This window comes from Alligator mississippiensis, chromosome 2, assembly GCF_030867095.1.
Source record: "Alligator mississippiensis isolate rAllMis1 chromosome 2, rAllMis1, whole genome shotgun sequence".
In the NCBI taxonomy this organism is placed as follows: Eukaryota; Metazoa; Chordata; order Crocodylia; family Alligatoridae; genus Alligator; species Alligator mississippiensis.
This window is the reverse complement of record NC_081825.1, coordinates 248642514-248665465: the sequence shown is the minus strand read 5'-3', so window position 1 is coordinate 248665465 and position 22952 is coordinate 248642514. Positions and strand designations below refer to the sequence as shown.

General features: G+C 44.3%; 1 protein-coding gene across 4 annotated transcripts in view; it reads left to right on the top strand.

Annotated features, from left to right (window-relative positions):
• Positions 1–1418: 1418 nt before the first annotated feature.
• Positions 1419–22952, top strand: part of STXBP6 (syntaxin binding protein 6) — a 253110-nt gene continuing 231576 nt past the window's right edge. Inside the window, exon 1 of one of the 4 annotated variants that reach the window (XM_019496214.2) lies at positions 1419–1566. The gene's annotated coding sequence lies outside the window, so the exon portion shown is untranslated. The remainder of the gene's footprint in view (positions 1567–22952) is intronic. The other 3 variants (XM_059723011.1, XM_014596310.3, XM_059723012.1) reach the window with 3 other exon arrangements.

The following is a 22952-nucleotide window of genomic DNA, read 5'->3' as shown; positions in this document are numbered from 1 at the left end:
TTTCTATCCTTAGAGATTCATGTTTTAAAAAACCATTATATTGTAGCACAATATGGTTCTGACTGTGCAACTTTTTACTTGCACATGGACCCAAGCAGCATGTGTAGACTTATTTTTTGTAATTTACCTTAGCACAGAGACCCTGTGTGGATGTAACGATCCCACAGTATAAAACAGGCTTCCGGATCAGGGTTTCAGTTAGTATTTAAGGTGTTTTTGTAATCTAATGTTCTTTGCTACTGTGTAAGATGCTGCGCTTGGATTTATTCATTAATGAAAAATCTCCCTTCTGCAACAATTTTTATTGTGTCTCTAAGCGTAAATGTATGGTCAGGTTGGGGATGATCCTGCTTTGAGCAGGGGTTGGACTAGATGACCTCCTGAGGTCCCTTCCAACCCTAATTTTCTATGATTCTGTGATGCTAGGTTTTGTCTGAAAACGTAGCACTGTGGAGATTATGATGAACAAAACCAGAATTATACATGGGAAATAAATTCCATGTTTGCGTTTTTTAGCGCTTCAGATTTTTTTTTTTTTAATTTACCCCCCAAACCTAGAAATTTATGCGAATAGTCCTTCTGAGTTCACTGAAACAGCTCATTAGCACGGCTACCCGTACTAGCGTCTGAAAGAAAACGCTTCTGATCAAGATCCTCAAACTGGCTTCATGCCAATTGACCCCTTTGAGGATTTTTTGGTGTGTTTGTGTGAAAAGATTTGCTTTCTCAAAATGCCTTTTAAACAGAAAATGGCTTTGAGCAGGGCTGTTTTAACGGTAGCGCTGCGGGAGGAAGACTAGCTAAGAAATAAACTTGTTTTCAGGCAGCTGCCAGTTCACTTCTTTCTGGTTTCCTCCAAACCTCACTTTTAACTTGGGATGGCTTCATTTTCAGGCTTCATTTGGAAGGGACGGAGTTCAGTGCTGGGAACACTCTTGCAGCCTTCCAACAGGGAAGGAAAACATGAGCAAATCGTGGACGGCTGCTCGGGAGAGCTCAACTTTCTTCTTCCAAAGGTTTCCTTATGGTCCCGTCCCCTCCTTCCTTCCAAGATTTCTTTCTCCCCTAACGCTCCGAATTCCTCCTTCCCTCCTGGTCCTGCTTTCAGCCCTAGTCGTTACCCTTTGCTTCTCTTCGCACCCTGCCTTTTGCTTCAGAGAGACCAGTCATTATTATCCTTTGCTTGCCCCCCGCTCCTTTTGCTTCAGACTGGCTGGCTGAAGCAGTGCCTTGCGTGTGGGGCGGAAAGGGCAAGAGGGCCACTCCTAACCTGCCCCTTCCACCTCCCCTCTGCGGGCTGTCCCAAGCCTGAAGTTAGGTCCGGAAGCAAGCGCAGGGCTTGGGACGGGCTGGGGAGGAGGGTGGAGGGAGGCCCATTTCCAGGCCCGGATTGGCTCCGGCCCCGCACGTGAGGCTGCACTCGCGCCTCTGGGCTGGCGGCTGGTGAAGCTCAGTGTGAGCCAGGCGGAGGCGGGAGCCGGAGACTTCTCAGGAGCCGCGCGGTGGCAGTTGCGGCGGCAGAGCGCGGGAGCCCGGAGCCGGAGCCGGAGCCGGCCGGGAAGGCAGGTCGGTCGGTCGGTCGGATGGTCCCGGAGTTGCTCCGGGGGCGGCGCGGTGCTTCCCGTGCAAGTTGGCGCCGGAATGCGGGGGGATGCCCCGGGGCTGGGCTGCTGCGGGCCCCAGAGTCAGTCGTGAAGCCTGTCCCTTGGCATCCCGTGCCGGTTAAGGGCTTGGACGGGGGTTGTGCCGAGGCAGCCTCATGTTGGCTCCGGCTCTTCCAGGACGATCCCGGGTGCGCTGGGAGCGGGGCGAGGGCCAGAGCCCGCTCCCGCTCCCCCTCCGGCCGGGCTCGGGCTGGGGCTGGGCAGCCGGATCGGCTGGGAGGAGAGTTGTCCTGCCGGCTCCCGGGCTCCCAGCGCCGCGTCCCGGCTCCTCCCTCCCGCCGGCCGCTTCCCCGGGGGCTCTGCCCTGGCTGCGGCTGCTAAAGTTTTGGCGGCTGATACGTGGGACCGGAGGCATGTTGGCACCCGGGCCTGCGGGCGCAGGCTTTGATCAGAGGTTTCTCCCTCCGCCCCCTGCCCTGTTAACTGGAGATCCTGCGTTATTACTCAACAAACGGGTCAAGGGAGTTCTCCCCCCAAGGCTTCTGTGCCAGGAGTTCTCCCCCCTCCCCCCCATTCTCCAGTTGGGGGCTTCTTCGCGCAGCTCAACAATCCTTGCCACTTTGGACATTGTGATGTTTCAACAAAAGTCACCTTGAGCGGCCACCGAATAGTCCCCCGTGATGTTGCTTGGGCCCTGTTTGTTTCTGATGCTATTCAGCCAGGAGATGGACCAAGAGTTAGCTGCCCTCCCAAGTTTGCTTGTCTTTAAAGCCCATTTCCATGTTGTCCTGTACTGTAACAACGGGTGTGCAGGTCCAAGGCACTGCAGGGGTGTGTCCCTGAAAAACCCTGTCATTCTGCTCCACCCCTCTCCCCTTTTGTCTTCTCTCAAAAGAAACAGATTTCCTTTTATGGTTGGCATCACTTGGATAGCTCTCTTTAATCACTATCCCCTGTAAGTCCCAGTTTATCTTTCAGGAGCTTCTTCAGTTTAGCCCTTGTTTTATTTGGAGGCAGGGAGAGTCCCATTGCTTTTGATTGTGGGAATCAGATCAACAGTCAACACACGCTGCCCCAGCTACTTCAACACACTTGTCTTCCAGGAGTTGCAGTTCATGGGATGCAAACAGTACTGGCATCTCTTTACTATTCTCCTGTTCAGCATCACTAGACAATAGACCAGATCCTTCCCCTCCCTTCTGAACTGAAGGCTAGGCATTGCATTATTTTGATTCTCCTCTAGTAGCTGTATCTAGTCAAGTCTGCGGCACCTAGCCATAGAGTAGGTCACTGTGACCTCCCATCTCTTTTCGCCCATTTAGCTCTTATAGGAGAGAAACAGAGCAGAGAACTTCTACATGAGAGACTGAATTGGCAAGAGTCAGGGGTTTCTTTTCCACCTCTGCAGTCTTTCTATGTTTTCACCATGGTGGAATTACAAGTTGAAGCAACTATTATGTCTCTCTTTCACCTTGGAAAGAGTCACGAAGAAAACTCTTGCGATGACTGTTTTCATTGATAAGCCAAAATGGGAAGCTGATTCCATTTTGCCAAAGTGAGGTAGCTGCTTCTTGAGCCTAAGGAGGGATGAGTGCGGGTGTAGATACCATTGCCTCTAGGAATTAGTCCAAAAATCAGATTTCCTCAAGTGCTGATTAATCTGTTTGCCTGCTAGAGAAAAGGGCTTTTAAAGTAAAGTAGTTTAGGGCCTTAGGAAATAGTCCACAATAGGTTATGGGAGAGCTATTCCTCACCAGCTCCCCTCCTAGATGTTACTGTGAGCCTTTGTAATTCAGTTTAATTTGAAAGTCATTTAAGCTAAAGAGCAAACATGCTCATTTTTTTTTGTGTCCATGTAGGGAATAAGTCCAAAATTGCTCTTGCACTTTAATTTCACACCTTGCCTTATTTTGCAAAAGCTTCCCCATGCAGACTTTGTTCCTCTGTGACAAATTAAGTTACAGCAAACTAGAGTCACTGTACTTCTGAATGAGAAGAGCCACGGGGGGGATTTAACATGATTTAATTTGCGCACATTGATTTCACATCTTCATTTGTTTCATCTTAACTTTCCAGAGCGTTTCCCCAGTAGACTTGGTCTTTGCATTTACAGTTGTTTGCATTTAAAACTAAACAACAACTAACTGGCAAGAAAGCAGATGATGATGATGTGTATTATGACAAGGCCAGAAATAAATAAGGGTTACCCACCCCCCCAAATATTCTTGTGATCTTCAGACTCAGTGTAGCAAATTTCCCTACAAGGAAAATTAATTTCAAAATCCTTTATTTTTTTAATAATTGGCTGGCTAGGATATTTTTATGGTATACTTTGATTTGTGGTATTCACTGACACATTTCCTCTTATGACATTTTAACATTTTTTATATTTTGTGGAGTTGAACTTTGTAAATAAGTGAAATGTTATCTAATAAATATTTAGTTATTGTATTGTTGTTGTTATCTTTAAGAAGTTACACTCAGGAGCTCAGAGAATGAGGGCATTCTTTTAGTTTTACTTTCTAAAACGAACAAGATCCATTGTCTCCATGGAATATACTTGGCTTCCATAATGTGGTGAATAAATTCTGTACTGTGCTGAATCTAGAGAGAAATAGCTAAGATTACTTCTGTCAATCTGATTTTTGGTGTATTATGGAGCTGTCAAAGTAACAGTAGATTTGTTCTTTTTCTTTCTCTTCCTTTCTTTTGCAACTAGAGCAATTGCACTTCAAGGAGGTGTCCAGGTAAGGTAATTATTGGCAGTGTTGAATAGGAATGTCTGCATCCTGGTTTGATACAGCTTTTCCTAGGGTTTGTCTTAGAAGAAGTAGAGGACTCTCTCTTATTCCTGGTATCACAGTCCACACACAGGAGTTTTATAGATGGGTGATGCTGTCTTCCCCATGTATACCAAGAGTTTCTTTAAATCCCTGTTCTTAGATTGAGTCTTTGGCATTGGTGTGAGGTTCAAGGAGTAGGAGCGTGGAATCGCTTACTAAATCTTTGTGTCTCGAATCAGATATTCTGAAGAGTTCATAAATCCACTTGGATGGTGGGCTGCTAAACACTGATCCTACACGTGTGAATTTAAATTAGGCAGTAAATCTTCTGCACTAACTTTTTTTCCCCAGATAGCCAAATAATTGAGAGCTAGATACACAGCCTAAGGGAAAAGCCAAGATCTTATCAATGCTAATAGATGTCAATTAATTTTTTACTAGTTTGTTTGTGGGGTTTTTTTAAAGAAAATCATAGAAGTAGATTTAAAAAAAATAGGGTACAACTAACCAAATATTCTGCAAATGGGCATTGTATTCTGAATAAATTCTTCAGACGCCTTACCTGTAGGGCAAGCCTTACTGCCTTACTCCCAGAAATGGCAGCTATTTCTGATTTTTCTAAGATGCCATAACAAATGACTTTTGATTTCTCAGGAAGGACAGGTTCTGTGTATTTTCAAGATTATATCTATATCGATTAATTGATCGATAGCTATAGATATACTGTATATAGCAAAAGTAAAATTTTGAAGGACATTCAATAGACAAGTTTATTAAAGCAATATAATCTAAAATAGTTTAGTTGTTTCTTTTTGCAACTAAACCAAGTATTTGAACAATAGCTCTTCCTCTAAAGCCTTCTATGAATAAATGATTTAATTTGGTATTTAATGAAGGTATGCTCCTTTCTCTAATTCAGGGGTGGGTAAAATATGGCCCTTGGGACGGATTCGGCCTGCCAGGCCATTCTGTCCAGCCTGCGGGCCCCCTAAAAAATTTAGAAAATATTTACCTGCTTCTGGCTGCCTGTCAAAAATGACAAGAGCCAGGGGCAGTAGGACCCAGGGAGAGCAGGAGGCAGGAGCCCAGCCCCATCCACCCTCAGCTATTTCCCTGTTTCCTGCCCCTGCCCTACTTCAGCACCACATGGCTCCTGGCTGCAAGGCTGGGCCGGGCAGCACCATCCCACACCAGTACAGGGGGTGTGCATGCACACAGGCAGGGGCAGAGTGTGTGTGTGTGCATGCGTGTAGGCAGGGGCAGTGTGTATGTATATGTATGCATGTAAGCAGGGGCAGAGCGTGTGTGTTTGTAGGGTGAGTCCCACATGCACACCCCACCATACACATGCATCCACACGCACTCACACCCAAGCCACCCCCCCACACCTCATGTATCCATACAAACATCCACCTGCTCCCTCACCCTGCATACCCACACACCCACAGCCCCCTACACAACTATACTCACCCCCCCAAAATGCAAGAGTAAGACTTAATTTTAAGCTATTATGCAATCATCTCTATGCACACTACACAAACACAAGTGAGTCAGGGCAAAAATATTTTTTGAAATTAAATTAATCAATGTTTTAGATATTTGCTTTTTAGAATATATTTTGGTATTTTTCTGGTTCCGAGATGGCAAAACCCCTTGCTGAAAAGAGTATTTCCGGGGGCAAGGGGAGAGACTTCTGGTGGCAAAGGTCAGGAGCTAGGGGGTGGGACTTCTGGTTCCAAGATGGTGACCAGGGGGTGGGGCACCTGTCAAGGGGCGGAGCTACCAAGTGGACCTCGACAGCTTGCCAGAACTCGGTAAGCGGCCCTCTGCCCAAAATAATTGTCCACCCCTGCTCTAATATGTATATACTGTTGCAGCTCCAATTAATTTTGGCACAATTTTTTGTTTGTGATATTCCTTGTTTCTCATTGTCAGACATTAAAGTTGAAATTACGTTTTACTTCATTCTTAAGTAGATTCTTTCTGTAATTGAATAGGGGGCCATGTCATGGGATCCATGATGCACCTTGATGTCAGAGGTTATACTGCCAGATAAGTTTTTGTACAACTTTTTTTGGGCATTTGTTTAAACAAAATATGTTCTTCTCCTCCCTCCCCAGCATTCTTTTGTTCGAGACTGTGTTGGGAAAGAACTCTTAAGAGGTGGTCTAATGAAAGATCTTTTGGGTGCAAGATTAAGAACAACAGGAGAGCCAATACTTTGTTTTTATCTAGTCCATTGCAAATGTTACATCCTTCTGGAGGTTTTTATTAGTATCTAGTTTTGGGGCCCAAATGCCCTGACTTGGTGAGATTGTGTGTTACTTTGAATCTTCATGTTTCATATAAATGGTTTACCCATACTTTAAATGGTGTGGGGAGATGAGAGATGGAAGGAAGAAGAGGAGCAAGAGAGTGGATTAATAAAACCAAAAAAACCCAATGAGACATCTTTGGTTCTAATAGTCTTCACTCTGTTTTAAGAAGTAGTCTCTAGCATAGTAAGAAAATGAGCTTGCATACTGACATGTGGTATGGGCACCAATTGGCTGTACATCATGAACCTGTAGGCTATTGACATAAAATGTTACGAAATACTGAAGCAAAATGTAGGAACAGTATGAGAGAGTTGAACTAGGTGACTACTGTTTTCTGCTTTCTAAACCCTATTCTTTTCCTAATTGTGGACATTTTTAGTATCTCTGTTGGACTGTCTTAAACACATATTTTATGGGAGGTAACTCTTGCTTTACCAAAGGTAGCTTTTACCTGTGTGAAATTTCCAAATTTGCATAATATTTGAGAGGTTTTATAATGAATCAGATGTGTTGAATATAAAGAGAGAATCCAATTAATAGATGTGGGCAGGCATATGATGCATCTAGATGAATGCAAAGCACAAGTAGACAGATTCAGATTGGGTCTTATCTTTGCACAAATTTGCACTAGTGTAGTTAAGCCCATCTCATTAATGTGGTACTTGGATTCTTGTTTCAGAGTTGTTTTTTTTTTGTTTTTTTTTTATATCAGTTTAGATTAAACCTGGTGCAAAGCCAGTTAAACTGAAATAAGCCTGAGTCAATTGAGACTACTATCACCTGTGTAGTGATTTAACCAAATTGATTTGAAACTGCAGTGTGAACTTAAACTGGTGCAATTCTGCCTGTAGATAAACCATGCTTTAATTGCAGAATGTGAAAGGATCATATTCTTGCCACCATGGGTTAACTGATAATTATACCTCTCTCTGCTTTTCCTGTAACCTTTTTGGTCAGCGAGCCTTCAGTCTGTCTCTCCTTCACAGCCTTGTCACTTCCTAGGTTCATCTGATATTTGGACAAACAGTACTGGCTGCAGATCCTCTCATCACCTGTATATACCCAAAATGGTACCCTTACCCATACCCATAGTATCTTTCCAGCCTCATTCAGCCACATTGTTGAAAAGTGTCTGTTCCATGTTCTGCCTTTATGCTCTTCCAGTGTTGCCTTTTGAAGAAAAAAAGTGTGCTTTCAGCTTCCACTGTGGAAACTCCCTTTCTCTCTCATTTTGGTGATTGCTACTGATGGAAATATCCTTTGCAGATATTAGCAGGCCTTCTTTCTGTTGTTTGCTGTTCTTTTCTGGTAACTCAACATAGAGCTCATTGTCTTCCTTGCCCCTGAATTTAAAGAGAGAGGACTTCCATAATTCTCTTCTAAAAAAAAAAAAAAAAAGGAATTATGGACAGATGAACACCAAACCGACACAGTAGCTCATTTATTTTCTAGGGCTAGTGTAGCAAACTGCCAATGTTGTATGAAAAGGACTTTAGAATTCCTGTAGTATAATCATTTTGGAGGCATGAGGACCAATGTCTTAGCACCCGTGTGTGTGTGTTTGAAAACTTTTACAAACTATGTTAAGGAGAAATCCAAATTTTCCTTCATTGTGGGTTACCTGATAATTTAAAGAAGAAATTTGCTTCCAATGCTCTCTTGTTTCTGGAAGGCTGAAACCACTCCCAGGGGGAATTTAAGGACCAAGTGGGTTTGGAGCATAGTTGGATGTGGAAGAGAGGTGCAATCAGCTAACTCAGCTGGTGAAAGACTCTCCAGAGTTGTTGTAGACTGGCCTTCAAGCTGGGGACTGGAAGCTGATTCCCCCCCGCCCCTTTTTAACTCAAGCCTGAGCCTAAACTTCCATAGTAGTAAGAGAGAATTAGGGCCATGGTATCTGCAACTGAGGTCTGTTGTATTTGGTTTTGCTTCAAAAGGGAGAAAAGAAGTTTCAGAATGGAGTTTGTTGCTTGAATATCTGAACATATATTACCAAGGCAAAATCTGAGGCTTTGTGTTTTCATGGTTTAGGTTATAAAAACATTTCCAAGCAGGGTTAGGAAGGAACTTCATAAATTATACAATGCGATTTTTACACACGTGCCTCAATCCCTGTACAATCTTCTTTCTTTGACAGCATTTTAAAATGCCTCTTAATGGAGTAGGCAAATTAGATTTTTGGAAAATACTTTTACTCTCTGGGTGTGCCATCTTCTTGATGCGTACCAGTTTTGCTCTGACTTTTTTCACTGGTACAGTGCTGGTCTGTTTTGTAAATCTGCAAGTTGCGCTCGGTTGTGTTGTGTGTGGTGTTTTTTTTAATTTTTAATTAGCACCTAAATGTGCTAGATGGTAATGCCAACATCACAAACCTTCTATTTTATTTTAAATGTAGGCAAACACTTCTGTTCGAAAACTGGGAAACATTAGGTTCAATGTTCCTTAAAATCTCCTTGTTGTGTGTGTCATTTTTACTCTCATTTTCAAACATTGTAGTCCATATTATCATCTTAACTGTGTCATAGAGGGCTGTCCCAGGCTACGGGACAGCTGGTATTAACCAAAATTTGGGGTGAGGTGGGCACACTTGTAGGGAGGGAAAGACTACAGCAAGACCTGGATAGGTTGTAGGGGTGGGCTAACAAAAACAGGATGCGTTTCAATACTGACAAATGCAGGGTGCTGCATTTGGGCAGTAGTAACCAGCAGCACACTTATAAGATGGGAACTCCCTTCTTGAGAACACGGAGGCAGAAAGGGATCTTGGAGTCAACATTGACTGCAAGATGAACATGGGGCGACAATGCGAGGTCACGGTCGGCAGGGCTAACTGGACCTTATCGTGCATCCACAGGTGCATCTCAAGTAGGTTCAAGGAGGTGATCCTCCCCCTCTATGCGACACTGGTCAGGCCACAGCTGGAGTACTGTGTCCAGTTCTGGGCACCCCACTTCAAGAGGGATGTGGACAACATTGAGAGGGTCCAGAGGAGGGCCACCCGCATGATCCAGGGACAGCAGGGCAGACCCTACAATGAGAGGCTATGGGACCTGAACCTGTTCAGCCTTCACAAGAGAAGGCTGAGGGGGGACCTGGTGACCATCTATAAACTCACTAGGGGGAACCAGAAGGGTTTGGGGGAGACTTTGTTTACCCTAGCACCCCCCGGGATAACAACGAATAATGGCCACAAGTTGTTGGAGAGTAGGTTTAGATTAGACATCCGCAAGAACTACTTCACAGTTAGGGTGGCTAGGATCTGGAACCAACTTCCAAGGGAAGTGGTGCTGGCTCCTACCCTGGGGGTCTTTAAGAAGAGGCTTGATTCCTACCTGGCTGGGGTCATTTGAGCCCAGTTTTCCCCCTGCCCAGGCAGGGGGTCGGACTTGAAGATCTACAAGGTCCCTTCCGACCCTGCTTCTGTGATTCTATGAACCATAGTGTGCTGCTGCTACCGGTGTTAGGGTGTTTTGTGCAGTAATATTGTTCATAGATTTCATCGACATTAGGGCTGAAAGGGACCTCAGAAGATCATCAAGTCCAGCCCCCTGCCCCAGGAGTAGGCAGTCAGCTAGGGTCAAAGGATCCCAGCAAGATAGGCATCCAAATATTTCTTTAGAATCCAGAGTAGGTGTTTGCACCACCTCTGGAGGCAGTTTATTCAAGGCGTTGGGGGCTTGGACAGTAACGAAGTTTTTCCTTATGTCCAGCCTGAAACAGTCTTGGAGGAGTTGGTGACCATTTGACCTTGTCTTCCCTTGGGGTGCTCTGGTGAACAGGCATTCCTCCAGATCCTGATGTACATCCCATATATACTTATAGGCTGCCACCAGAGACCCCCTGAGCCTATGCCTTTCCAGGCTGAAGAGTCCCATGACTCTCAGCCTCTCATCATAAGGCCTGTTCTCCTGCCCTCTGATCATGTGTGTGGCTCTCCTCTGGACTCTCAAGTTTTTCCGCATCCCTTTTAAATTGTGTAGCCCAGAATTGGATGCGGTACTCCAGCTGCGGCCTCACCAAGGCCGAGTACAGTTGGAGGATGACATCCTGGGATTTGCTTGAGAACCATCTATGGATGCAAGCCAGAGTTTTGCTCGCTTTACCAGCTGTGACATTGCATTGATGGCTCATATTCATCTTATGGTCAATCATGACCCCTCCCAAGTCCCTTTCGGCCGTGGTGCTAGCAAGCTGAGCTAGCACTGCTGAGCCTATAAGCATGCTGCAGGGTTTTCTTTCCCAAGGCGGAAAACCTTGCATTTTTCAGTGTTGAATGTCATCAGGTTTTTATCTGCCCATTTTCTGAGCCTGTCGAGGCCGGCATGGATCACCAGCCTATCCTTAGGTACGGACGCTTTACCACAAAGTTTGGTGTCATCGGCGAACTTGGCCAGTCCTCTTCTGACACCGATGTCTACATCGTTAATAAAGATGTTAAAGGGTATAGGCCCAAGGACAGAGCCTTGGGGATCCCCACTGGTCATGGCGCACCACGATAATTTACTTCTGTTGATTTACCATTCTCTGGGTCCCACCTCAGAACCAATTCCCCAGCCATCAGACTGTGATGTAACTGAGGCCGCAGTTAGCCAGTTTTTCCATGAGGAGATCATGGGACACCAGATCAAAGGCTTTTTTAAAATCAAGATATATGACGTCAATCTCTTCTCCCTTGTCCAGGTGGTATGTCACTTGGTCATAGAAGGAGATGAGATTGGTCAGGCAAGACTTATGTGCAATAAACCTGTGCCAGACTTGGACATTTTCAGATTTCTCTGACTAACCTGAAAATTTAGAAAGCACTTCTTGAATCTTTTTTTGTCTTGTTCAGGACAGAAGTCCCTTTGTATTATAGGGCTTGCTTTTTTTTTTTTCATTTAGCAGTTTTATTCTGTTTTACAAAAAAGGGATTCGAGAAATTTATTAAATATTGGGGAAAGGGGCAGGGGCAAAATAGCATACTATCTGTTTATGTAATTTTTCCATCTTACATGTTCCATTAGCTATTTCTTTGTTTAAGTGATGCATGTTACAGGAGGGTGAAGGCTAATCTATTCCAATAAACGGATTTCTGAAGTTGTATGTACAAATCTTGCTTCTTTACCAGTGATTTGGAAAGTATTTAAAATAGACACCTGAAACTCAATGTAGAAATGTTTTAATATTTTTTTTTCTGCGTGACAAACTGGTTTTAATACCTCAAAGCTGGTTAAGGATTGTCATTTTCAATTTATCAGGGTCTAAAATATACCTACACAAAATCATACTTGGAAAATTTTAAAAACATGGTTTATGTTATTCAGCTCTTACTGAAAAGATTCCAATATCTCCAATAATTTTAAGTGGTGGATAGAATGGCCCTACAGAAAATAGCCTATCTGTACCCTCCCTACAACCCCCCCCCTTTAGCTATTTGAAGATTGTTAGCAAATCCCCTTCTCTGCATTAAATAATCCCAGCTTTTTTATCCTTTTCTTGTATGTTTCATAGACTTCTAATAATTTTTGTTATACTGTACTGTCTTCTGGAGTCTGTCTAACTTGTGTGGCAGGCCATATGAGGAAAGGCTGAGGACCTGGGACTCTTCAGCCTGAAAAATATAAGGCTGAGGGGGCACTTGGTAGCAGCTTACTGCTACATCGGGGAAGTACATCAGGGGCTCGGTGAAGAACTGTTCACCAGGGTGCCCTTGGGGAAACCCAGGAGTGAAGGCCACAAACTCCTGGAAGACTGTTTCAGGCACAACATTAGGAAAAACTTCTTCACAGGGTGTCCTGACTGTGGAATAAGCTCCCACCAAAGGTGGTGCAATCGCCTACCCTGGAAATCTTCATGAGGAGGCCGGAGAGTCACCTTACTGGGGTCATCTGACCTACCTGTCCTTTTTCCTGCCTGGTACATGACCTGTTGGTCTTTTGAGGTCCCTTCCAGCCTTACAGTCTATGAATAATTTTTCTGAGTCTGTTTTCAAGTGCAGTGCCTAAAACTGGTCACAGGACTCTATTCAGCACTGGTGAAGTCATAACTAGAATGGAAGAATTACTTTCTCAACATGCAGGCAGCACTCCTCTTAATACAATCCAGCGTAATATTGTTTTTCTCCCCCACCCCAAGAGCCCAGCCTTGACTTCATATTCAGCTTATGGTTGACTATAACCCTAGGTTCTTTTCTGCAGTACTTCAGTGTAGCCAGTTTTTCCCCAGTCTATATGCATGATTTGTTCTGCCATAAGTGCTAGACTTTGCACTTGTCCTTACTGAATTTAATTTAATTAATTTTAGACCATTTTTCCAGTTTATCAAGATCATTGTGAATCCTAATTCTATCCTTCAGAGTGTCTGCAACTTTACCCAGTTGCTGTTATCTCCAAATTGTCTTTGTGTACAGTCAGTCCCATCCTCCAAATTGTTGATGAAGATATTGAACAGTACTGGACCTAGAACTAAACACTTGGGAAACCCAGTCTATACTTTCTCCCAATTAGGCATTGAGCCATTTCTTACTACTCTTGAGCATGATGATCCAAGCAGTTATAGTTGCACCAGCACTTTTTTTTTTTTTTGTGCCTAAACTGCATTTCCTTGACCTACTAATGCAAATGTCATATGAGAGAGTGTCAAAAACCTTGCTGAAGTCAAAGTATATCACACCCTTTGCCCTCCTGCATCCACAGATACCTTCTCATAGTAGAAAATCTGGTTCATCAGGCAGGACTTGCTCCTGAAGAATTCATGTTGGCTGTTTCTGATTGTGTTCTCCTCTAGGTGCTTAGAAATAGTTTCATATACTCCATGACTTTTTCAGGAATTTAGGTAATCTATAATTCTCCATATTCTCTTCTCTTCTCCCCCCCCCCCCTTTTTTTTTTTTTAAATGAGCAGATTACCTGTTTTTCAGTTGTCTGGGACTTTACCTTATATACACAAGTTCTCAAAGAGCCTGCCAGTGGCTTTGCAGTTACCTCAGCCAAATCCTTGCATATACCATAGGATGCATCTTCTCCAGACCTGCCGAGTTGAAAACATTCAGCTTCTTTTAAGTAACCCCCTATCTTGTTCTACTGATAATCTGGGCTGATTATCTCCTCCCTTATTCTTGCTGCCCACTGTGCTTGTCTTCTGGTAGCTGACTTTTATTTGTGAGGACTGAAGTAAAGAAGTCATTAAGTACTTCAGTCTTCTATGCATCATCCATTATTAAATTGCCCTCTGTATTTACTGAGGGACCTACACTTTTCTGGGTTTTTATTTTCTGACATGCTGTACTTGTAGAATGCTTTTTTTGTTGTTTTCTTTATGTCCCTTGCTAGGTGAATCTCAATTCATGTTTTGGTCTTCCTGACTTTCTCTATCCACGCCTGGGTGAAATTCTTATAGTTATCCCTAGTAGTAATGGCCAAATAACCTTTTTGTAAGATTCCTTTCTGAGTTTCAGTCCATTAAATAATTTGCTGTTTAGCCAGGTTGGTATCTTACTGTATTTTCCTTTGAAGCCTACCACTTGAAGGTGTTTCACAAGTGAGAATAGAGTTATCATCAAAGCATCATTAGAAAGTTTAGGACAGAGAGATTAAGTAACTTTCTACATTAAAGCATGCAGTGTGAGAGGTTTTCTTTTTAAGTCTTTTATTGTGTTTTCCGCTCTACCTTAAAGTAATTCAATGCTGTCTTTTGTTACAAGAATCTAATCTTTCAGTGTTTGTCAGTGATGGAATCCCTTCCTCATAAGCGTAAGTGTTTTGTTAGCTGTAAGTGGGGAGGAGATTTAATGGGGAAGTGATATGAAACTAAGATGATTCTGTGTTCCACTGATTTTTCTCAAGTTGTTTGTGAGCACATACCTTTTTGTTTAAGGAAGTATTTAAAGAAATCTCTACTATAAGCTGTGTAATATTTTAAAAACAAGATCCATCCAGTAAATGTCTCGTATGGTAGTGTTTATTTGAAGATATTTAAAACTACATTAGGTAGACAGTCTTGAAAAGTCTGGGGAAACAAAAACTAAGAGACAATTGGCGTAGTAACTTAAAAGTTGTAGACTTCTTCCTACATTCCTCCCCCGAGCTAAGATTACTCTGTGCCCAAATTAGCAATAAAATACAACATTAATTGTGTGTGGTTTGCTTTTGATTTAGGAGGGCTGGATACCATTTTTACTGCGAATTAAATTATCAATTTCTTGTAACTTGCATTAGTTTAGAAGTTATTTTCACCTCCAGAATTAGATTTCTGGCCTCTTACAGAGAAGTCAGATCTAAAGAAAATGGCCAAGGAAGTTATAATAATTTTAGGAAAATAAATAATGGCTTTGCTGTGTCAAATGAAACAAAACCTTTTGTCTTTATTTTTTTATTGTAGAGGAGGGAAGAGAAATGCAGAAGTAGAGAGTGCGGGGAAAATGATGTGCTTGAGAACTTAATCTTTTAATTCCTTTGTCACTGTTGCGGTGCTGGATAACGTTTTTGGGCCGTATCCTGCATATGTTGGCTTATACATATAACTTATGACTAGTGCCAATGGTACAAATGAGAGTAAATGTATATAAAAGTATATGCTGTATGTGTTTGTAGGTTCAGGCTCCCAGTGAGCAGGAAAAATGGCTGGAAAAGTAGGCCTTGATCCTGCCATTTCTGAAGTCAATAGCACATCTCCCAGAGGTGTTAATGGGCATGGAATTGGGACAAGGAGGTGAAAACAGATTTGTGAACATGTGTTATTTCCTTTTTCAGTTACCATGTTACTATGTTTGAGTAATGTCAGGCTACAGATATTTGGATGACTTGGGCAGTTATGAAATTTGTTCATGAATCCTCCAGTTCCAGGAAATTGTAGCTAAGGCCTATTTTATATTTACTTGTCTGCTGTTTACATTTTTTTTCTTTGGGATAAATGAGGCATGGCCAGTTATAGACTGCAGATTAGCAATAACCAAAGTGAACAACCTATAAACTGAAAGTTGTTCAGATGAAATGTTGAGGTAACTGTAAATACTGGATAATGATTTGTGTGCAAAAAATGTAAGTTGTGTGAGAATCGTTTTGTTCAAAAGCTGTTCGACTACAGTTGTGCGGGCCGGGAGCGGTCCGAGGTCCTTTTTTCGCGCAGCGGGCTGTGGCCAGCAGCCCGGACACACCGGGTCGGGGAGGGCAGGCGGCACGCTAGAATTAGGCACGGATGCTTAGTGGTTGATTTAAGATTATTTTACTTACACCGAAGATGGTCGTGGTGCAGGCAGGAAAACTTGCTTGAGTTGCAGTTACAAAAACAAAAACTCGAACCTGCAGAACATGAGGGTACATCACAATGGGGTTTCGGCGACGGGAAGATGAACAAAAACCTCGAGAGCACGTCGCAATGGGGTTTCGGTGACAGGAAGATAAACCTGCAGGACTCGAACCCGGGTAGAGCTCTGGATTCACTCACACGAAGTTTGCTAGGCTCCGTGGAACTTTGCGCGCAGGGAAGGGTACGTCAAGGGATCAGGCGGCGACGGGGAGAGGTGAGAGGCTGATCAGGCCCCTATAGCCTTCTTGAGATGCACGCTGGGTCCGATAGGCTCCACAGCACTTAGAGATCTTCACGAGACGTGAAGTTCTCCTCCTCCTGATAGTTGTGGAGTCCTCCAACTTGGGCGGAAACCGCTCAAGCCTCTTATACGGCTAGCAAGCCAATCGCTAGCCGCCACGTAGGAATAATTTAGAACTGGCCAATAGTGGGGCACAAATTTAAATACAAATGGCGGGAACTCCTTGCAGCGTGCATTTCCTCTCTGCAGCTCAGAAATGCACCCTGCAAAGAAAGCTACGAGTGGCGGGAAACAATTTAGCAGTGCCGAAGTGCACACAAACAAAAATCACACCCTTGGGTTGTGACAACAGTAACTTTTTTTATTTCAGCTAATGATAGGATGAAAATGAATAGGGGAAGGAGTTTATTTTTTGCGGTGGCATTTCACGTAGCTTTACAGTAGTCCTTTTATCTGAGGCTCTCAAATTACTTTAAAGTATTAATTTAAACTTATCATCACACTTGTGAGTTAGTAAGTATTTTATTTATCCCTGTTTTACAAATGAGGATATTGTGACTTTGAAAAAGGTGCCTAAGTTGGCGCAGTAGATCAGTGGTGGAGCTGAGAAAAGAACCCACTTCGTTTTAGACTCGGTTCCATGGTATGATTTTTCTCTCCCTTAATGTATCAACTGTGCTATAGTTTTTGCATTTTCTTTATACTGCATTAAAAGTGGACAAAAGCCTAGTCAGTATAAGCCTGATTGATTGAATCTGGTGCTTGTGGATTTGTACTGAATGAAATTTTGTCAATTGATACAAAAAAAAACCCCTTTCACTTCCCAAGTACAATCATTCAGTTTCTTCAGTACTTGGAACAGCGTTTATCCAGAATACAGGTAGCATTTGTTTTCCAAAATAAAATTATCTTGCATATAAGTTTCCATAGTTTGTTCCATTTACCAGCAGTTTCTAAATTGTCAAGAACTGAACTCAGCAATTGTTTTGTTCTGTATTCCTAGAAGCGTGTATTTACTCTGCACAGAAAGTAAATAAAGTTTGTAGTTTGACAAGTTGATTAATGTGTAAACCACCTATACATCCTTGTCTGTGGGTGGTTGGTAAGGGCTAGTTCCTCCCCTGGTAGCTAGGATTAAGGTCATCTGTTTGCTCACTTCCCATTGTGGATGAAGAAATCAACGCTGTCATAGTTCTTTATCTCCACAACTATGTTGATTTGTTTGATGACCTTGCAGAATAGGACTGTCAGCATTTCCATGTCAGCTCAATTTTGGGGATGGAAACGGGGGGGCACATTCCTGAATGCCTTCAGAATAATTTGTATTACTTTGTTCACTTTTCATCTCTTTCCCCCCTCTCCCCTTCAGAAAAGAAATGTGAAATATCACATTTGGTCCCCTCCCCATGAGATACTATCTTCTTTTTTTGTACTCGATTGTCATACTAAAAGAAAATATGATAGTAAATGCTCATGACAGGCACCTGAGAGGACAGTTGTGTGGTTTTTTTTTTTTTTAATCTCCTGCGATATTTTATTTTTTCTTACTGCAAGTGCTTACTTTGGGGTGATGGGAAAATCCCAGTAAGAGTCATCTCATGGAAATTATAGTTTTCACTGTTGACACGTTGGGTCCTGACCTCTCATCCTTTTACAGGATTTATATGGAGGCAAGCACAATAAATAGTCTTTTAATAAGGACATGGAGGAGTGCATAGAAGAGTCTTTAACTTATTTTTTGTGGAACAGTAATGGCTAAGGTGGTTAAGAAATAGTAAACAGTAAAGGAATTGTAAAGGGAATTAGACTAACTAAAGGGAGATGAAAGTGGATTATACTTGTCACAACCCAAGGGTGTGATTTTTGTTTGTGTGTGCTTTGGCACCGCTGAATTATTTTCCCGCCGTTTGAAGCTTTCTTTGCAGGGTGCATTTCTTCTTTGCAGCATAGAAATGCACGTTGCAAGGAGTTCCTGCCATTTGTATTTAAATTCAACCCCCCACTATTGGTTGTTTCTAAATTATTCCCACATGGCGGCTAGCGATTGGCTTGCTGGCCATATAAGAGGCTTGGGTGGTTTCCGCCCAAGTTGGAGAACTTCAAGCACGCTGCAGAGTGCCTCTACGGAGATTTGACCTGCGGCTGGCTGATCGATAGACTGATCACCTATCGATTCTTCTCCCCGTCACCGAGCGCAATCCTCGACGTATCCCTCTTCCCTGCATGCAAAAAGTTCCATGGAGCCTCGACAACTTCGTGTGAGTCAGAGTTTTGTCCGAGTCCTTAACATAGGGATTTAAGCGGAGCTTTACCTGGGAAACTGTCCAGCCTACACCGCGACCATCTACGGTGTAAGTAAACAATCTTGAATCAACCATTACGCGTCCGTGCCTAATTCTAGCGTGTTGCCTGCTTTCTCCAACCCAGCATGTCCGGTCTGCTGGCCACAGCCCATGGCGCGAAAAAAGGGCCCCGGATTGCTCCCGGCCCGCACAATACTGAAGTGGGGATTTCAGGCTGGAGGAGGTTATTAGTAAAGTTCCTCAAGGATTGGTCTTCGGATGTTTTCATAAATTATCTTGGCACAAAAAGGTGGTGTTCACTAATGAAATATGTTAATGACTCTCAAAGTAAAGGACCTTCATCAATAAAAAGGAAGATCAAAAATATTGTATGGAAAGAATTGACTGACCTGGAGTGCTGGAGTAACAGAAAAGATGTAAAGTTTTAATATTACAAACTATAAAGCTATGTACTGAAATATTTTAAACGTTTTTTTTTCTTAAACTGGAAGCTTGTTGTTTGGAGAGATTAGAGGAAATGGGAATGGGTAGATGAGTGTGAGCCACTAACATGATATGTAGCTTTGAAAAAAGGTTATACAAATATCACTACAAATATATCTGGTATATATGGCAGTATTAGTGGTCTTCATCTGGACTTCTGTGTATGCATCCGGTCAGTCTATTCGAGAAAGAACTGTTCAAATTGGAATAGGTGAAAAGGACTCCTTACGATAATTAAAAGAAATAAAGAGCTTATTCTATGACAGGAAACTAAGGAAGAATTGCAGCATATCATGGAGATCCCCAGAATAATTTTAATATGATGTCTGCAAGAAAATCGGTTTATTATGGATGTGAATGTACTGATATCAGTATGGGTTCTGTTGAGCAATGCCGATCTGCTTGTACTCCTCCTGATATTCATCTCTTTCTTTTACAGAGTGAATCACAGCAACTGGGTATATTACTTTGGACCAGGACTAAGGATCCTGGGAGTATGATAATACAGATTAATTTTCTGCCTTGTTTTAGTAGAGGACTCTAAAATGTATGGCTTGCATCTTGGGGATAGGGAGGTTAATCTGAGATTTGGTTTGAGACTAGCTGGAACAGGGAAGGGGATGTTTGAGGCCAATTGAGTAATATTGGCCTTCCTTTTGGTATACCAGTAGTCTCAGGGATTCTCATAAAATGTCTTGCAGTAATGGTACCACATCTAAATACACAAGGAATGCAAGCGGGTTTCAATTCCTCCTACAACTGTTTGCTACTTTAGGACTAGAGATCAACAAGAAAGTTAGCTTTGATGATTACCCAGAAACATAAGTTATAGGAGTACTTTTAGATTCCTGAACAGTAGCAATATACCCACATTGAGTTTCAAATGAAGCCATAGCAGATCTTAAAACAGTTTTAAAATCCATTAGATAAAACAATAAAAACATGCATAATGTTGGTCCTTTCTTGGGAAAGGAAGGTTGTGCACCTTCCTTTCCCAACGTGCCAGATTTCACTCTGATTCATGCACAAGTGGCTGAGATTAATATCATTCCCACCCAAGTATCATCTTAATATACTAGTCTGTGTTCCTGAAGAGGTCAAGATATGCCTACCTTTAAATGGTAGTTATGGACACCACTGATCTCTGCTGGGTATAGCACATTTGACTCTTGCCCATGTCCAGGATTTGGGGTTCCAAGAGGAGACCTCTTCACGTAGCAGTTCTGGGGATGGGGGGAGAAGTTGGCTTGTGTACCATTTTTACCTATGAACCATGACAAACTTTGCAGATAGTAACAGACAATACAATGATGATGATTTATATGGGGGGTTTTCAACCTTTTAAAACAAGTGTACCCTTTCTGCCTCAAAGTTTCAGCTCATGTACCTTTTTATATTATTTTTCTTGTTTTTAAAGGGGGAGGGTAGATCGAGGCCCCAACAGTGAGGGAGGAAGTGGGGCTGGTGCAGGCACTGCACAGCTGGGGCAGGGAGCGGGACAGAGCTGTGAGTGGCTTGTCAGGGGGCTGCAGGTGGGGGGGGTGAACCTGCCCCTGTGCATACCCTGAGAGGGCATGGGGTTGTATGCCCCCAGATCTGTGTGCAGGGCGAGGGTGGGCTGCTGCTATGGGGGTGGGGGCAGATTGAGGCTTTAGCAATGGGGAGGGAGTGGGGCTGCCCAGCTGGGATGAGGTGTGGGACTGAGCTCCATGGGGGATGGGGGAGTTCCTCCCTCTATGCACACCCCCAGGAGGGCATGGGGAACATGTGCCCTCAGATGGGTATGCAGGGCGCAGGTGGGCTGTGGCTGGGGCTGGGCTCTTCCCAGCAGGGGACTGGGCCAGCCTGCGCTTCTGGTGGGTGGCAGCGGTGCTGGTAGTGGATGTTGGGGGGGGGGGGGGGAGCTACGGCAAATTTTGGAGTGGTTGCAGCCCCGCCTCTAGTCCCACACCTGTAGGCCCCTGCGGTGAAGGAGGAAGTGGAGCAGGGGCAGGTGCTGTCCAACTGGGGTGGAGTGGAGGGTTGAGCTATGAGCAGCTTGTCCAGGAGGGAGCTGGGTGGTGGGTCCCACCACTGCATGCACCCTAGGAGGGCATGGGGGGGAGCATGCCCCCAGATCTGTGCATGGGGTGGGGCAAGTTGGGGCTGGGGCTGCTCTGGGCTCTTCCTGGTGGAAGCTGGGCCAGGTTGTGCTTAGGGCGGGTGGTGGCAGCGCTGGGAAGGGACAGGGACTACAGGAGGGTCTGCAGCCGCTCCAGAATTCGCCATAGTGCCCCCCAAACTGCCCCTCCCAGCGCAGCTTGGTCCAGCACCCCCACTAGGAAAAGCCTGGTGCTACCCCAGCCTGCCCCACCCTGCATGCACATGTGGGGGACACATCGCATGCCTGTGCACTCCGAGGGGTGTGCAGTGTCAGGAGCTGCCACGCCCCGTGGCTCCATCCCGTGCTCTGCCCCGGCTAGGCTGTGCCTGCCCCTGCCCAACTCCCTCCTTCACCATGGGGGCCTATGGGAGTTGGGCTATAGGGTGTGGGGGCTGTAGCTACTCCAGAATTCACTGTAGCCCCTTCTCCCACGGTGTTGCCCAGCCTCCCACCAGGAAGAACCCAACACTGCCCTGGTTGTACCTTGCAGCGGCATCCTACCCTGCCCCACACGTAGATTCAAGGGCACCCCCCCTCCATGCCCTTCTGGGGTACACATAGCAGCGGGAGCCTCCACCCCCCATGCAGCTCAGTCCTGCGCCTGACCTCAGCTCCACTTCTTCCCTCCCCCATGCCTCTTCCCCCCACCACAACAGATTTACCAGCCAGACCCAGCTGCTCTCCACTTGGCCGGGCTGTGCTCCTGGCCAACCACGTGTCGCACTGTAGCTGCACGCATGCATGTGGCAGTTATTGGCAAACATCAATTCTGCATACTCCCTACAACCCTTTTAAGTACCCTTAGTGCTACATGTAGCCCCGGTTGACAACCGCTGTTTTATATGAACAGACAAGATGGGCCAAGATCATTCCATCTGTCAGAAAGTTGTGCGTTTGTGGAACTGGTTTACCAGTTCACTGGATTACGCTTATCAGCAGTTCTGCTTGTCAAGATTACAGAACAAAGTCACAGATAGCCTAAGCAATTTGCAGAAGACCGTATGTAACATGATCCTATCATTCTGAGACTTTCACAGCTGTAGACAGTTATGTATGGGCTTGTTTTGTGCAGGTAACAAATGAATAGTGTTCTGCCTTTTTTACTTAACGGAAGTTAGAGCCCATAATTCCAACTGGGCAGTTAACTTGTTCTGGATTCCAAGTCTGATATATGCATATGCTAGAAGTCCCTCTGATAATGAGGGCTGTAAAGAAATTAAATTTGTAGACTAGTGATTCTCAACCAGGGTGTTGTAGTTCCTTGACGTGCTTTGAGATCCTTTCAAGGGTGTCATGCAATGTTAGCACTGTTAGGTGTGCAAATGTGATTCACAAGATAAACCCAGAGATATCAAATAGGAATCCATAGTGTCCAAAACATTCTGGCTGTGTCTAGACTAGCATAGGTGTGTGCTTGCAGCAGCACAAAAAGCAGCACAAATAAGTGCTGCTGTTTTATGCCGTAGTGCATGCCCCTGCACTTGCACTTTGTTGTGGGACACATTGTACTGCTGTGGATAGACTGCCTATGCCTAGCTCCTTCTGGCTTTGATTGGGTTCCATGTGCTGCGGGCAGGGGGCTGGCTGGGTCACAGGGTGCCTCAGTATAGGGCTAGCCAGCAGACAGTTCCCATGCTGAGGCACCCTGCGCCCCAGTGGAGTAGGCAGTTTTGTGCTGCCTGCTTCCCCATCTCTGCATGCTGTAGAGTCCCTGTGCTGAGGCATGCGGAGACGGGAGCAGCCAGCCTGGGGCTACCAGCTCCTGCATCTTGAGGCACACTGCACCCCAGCC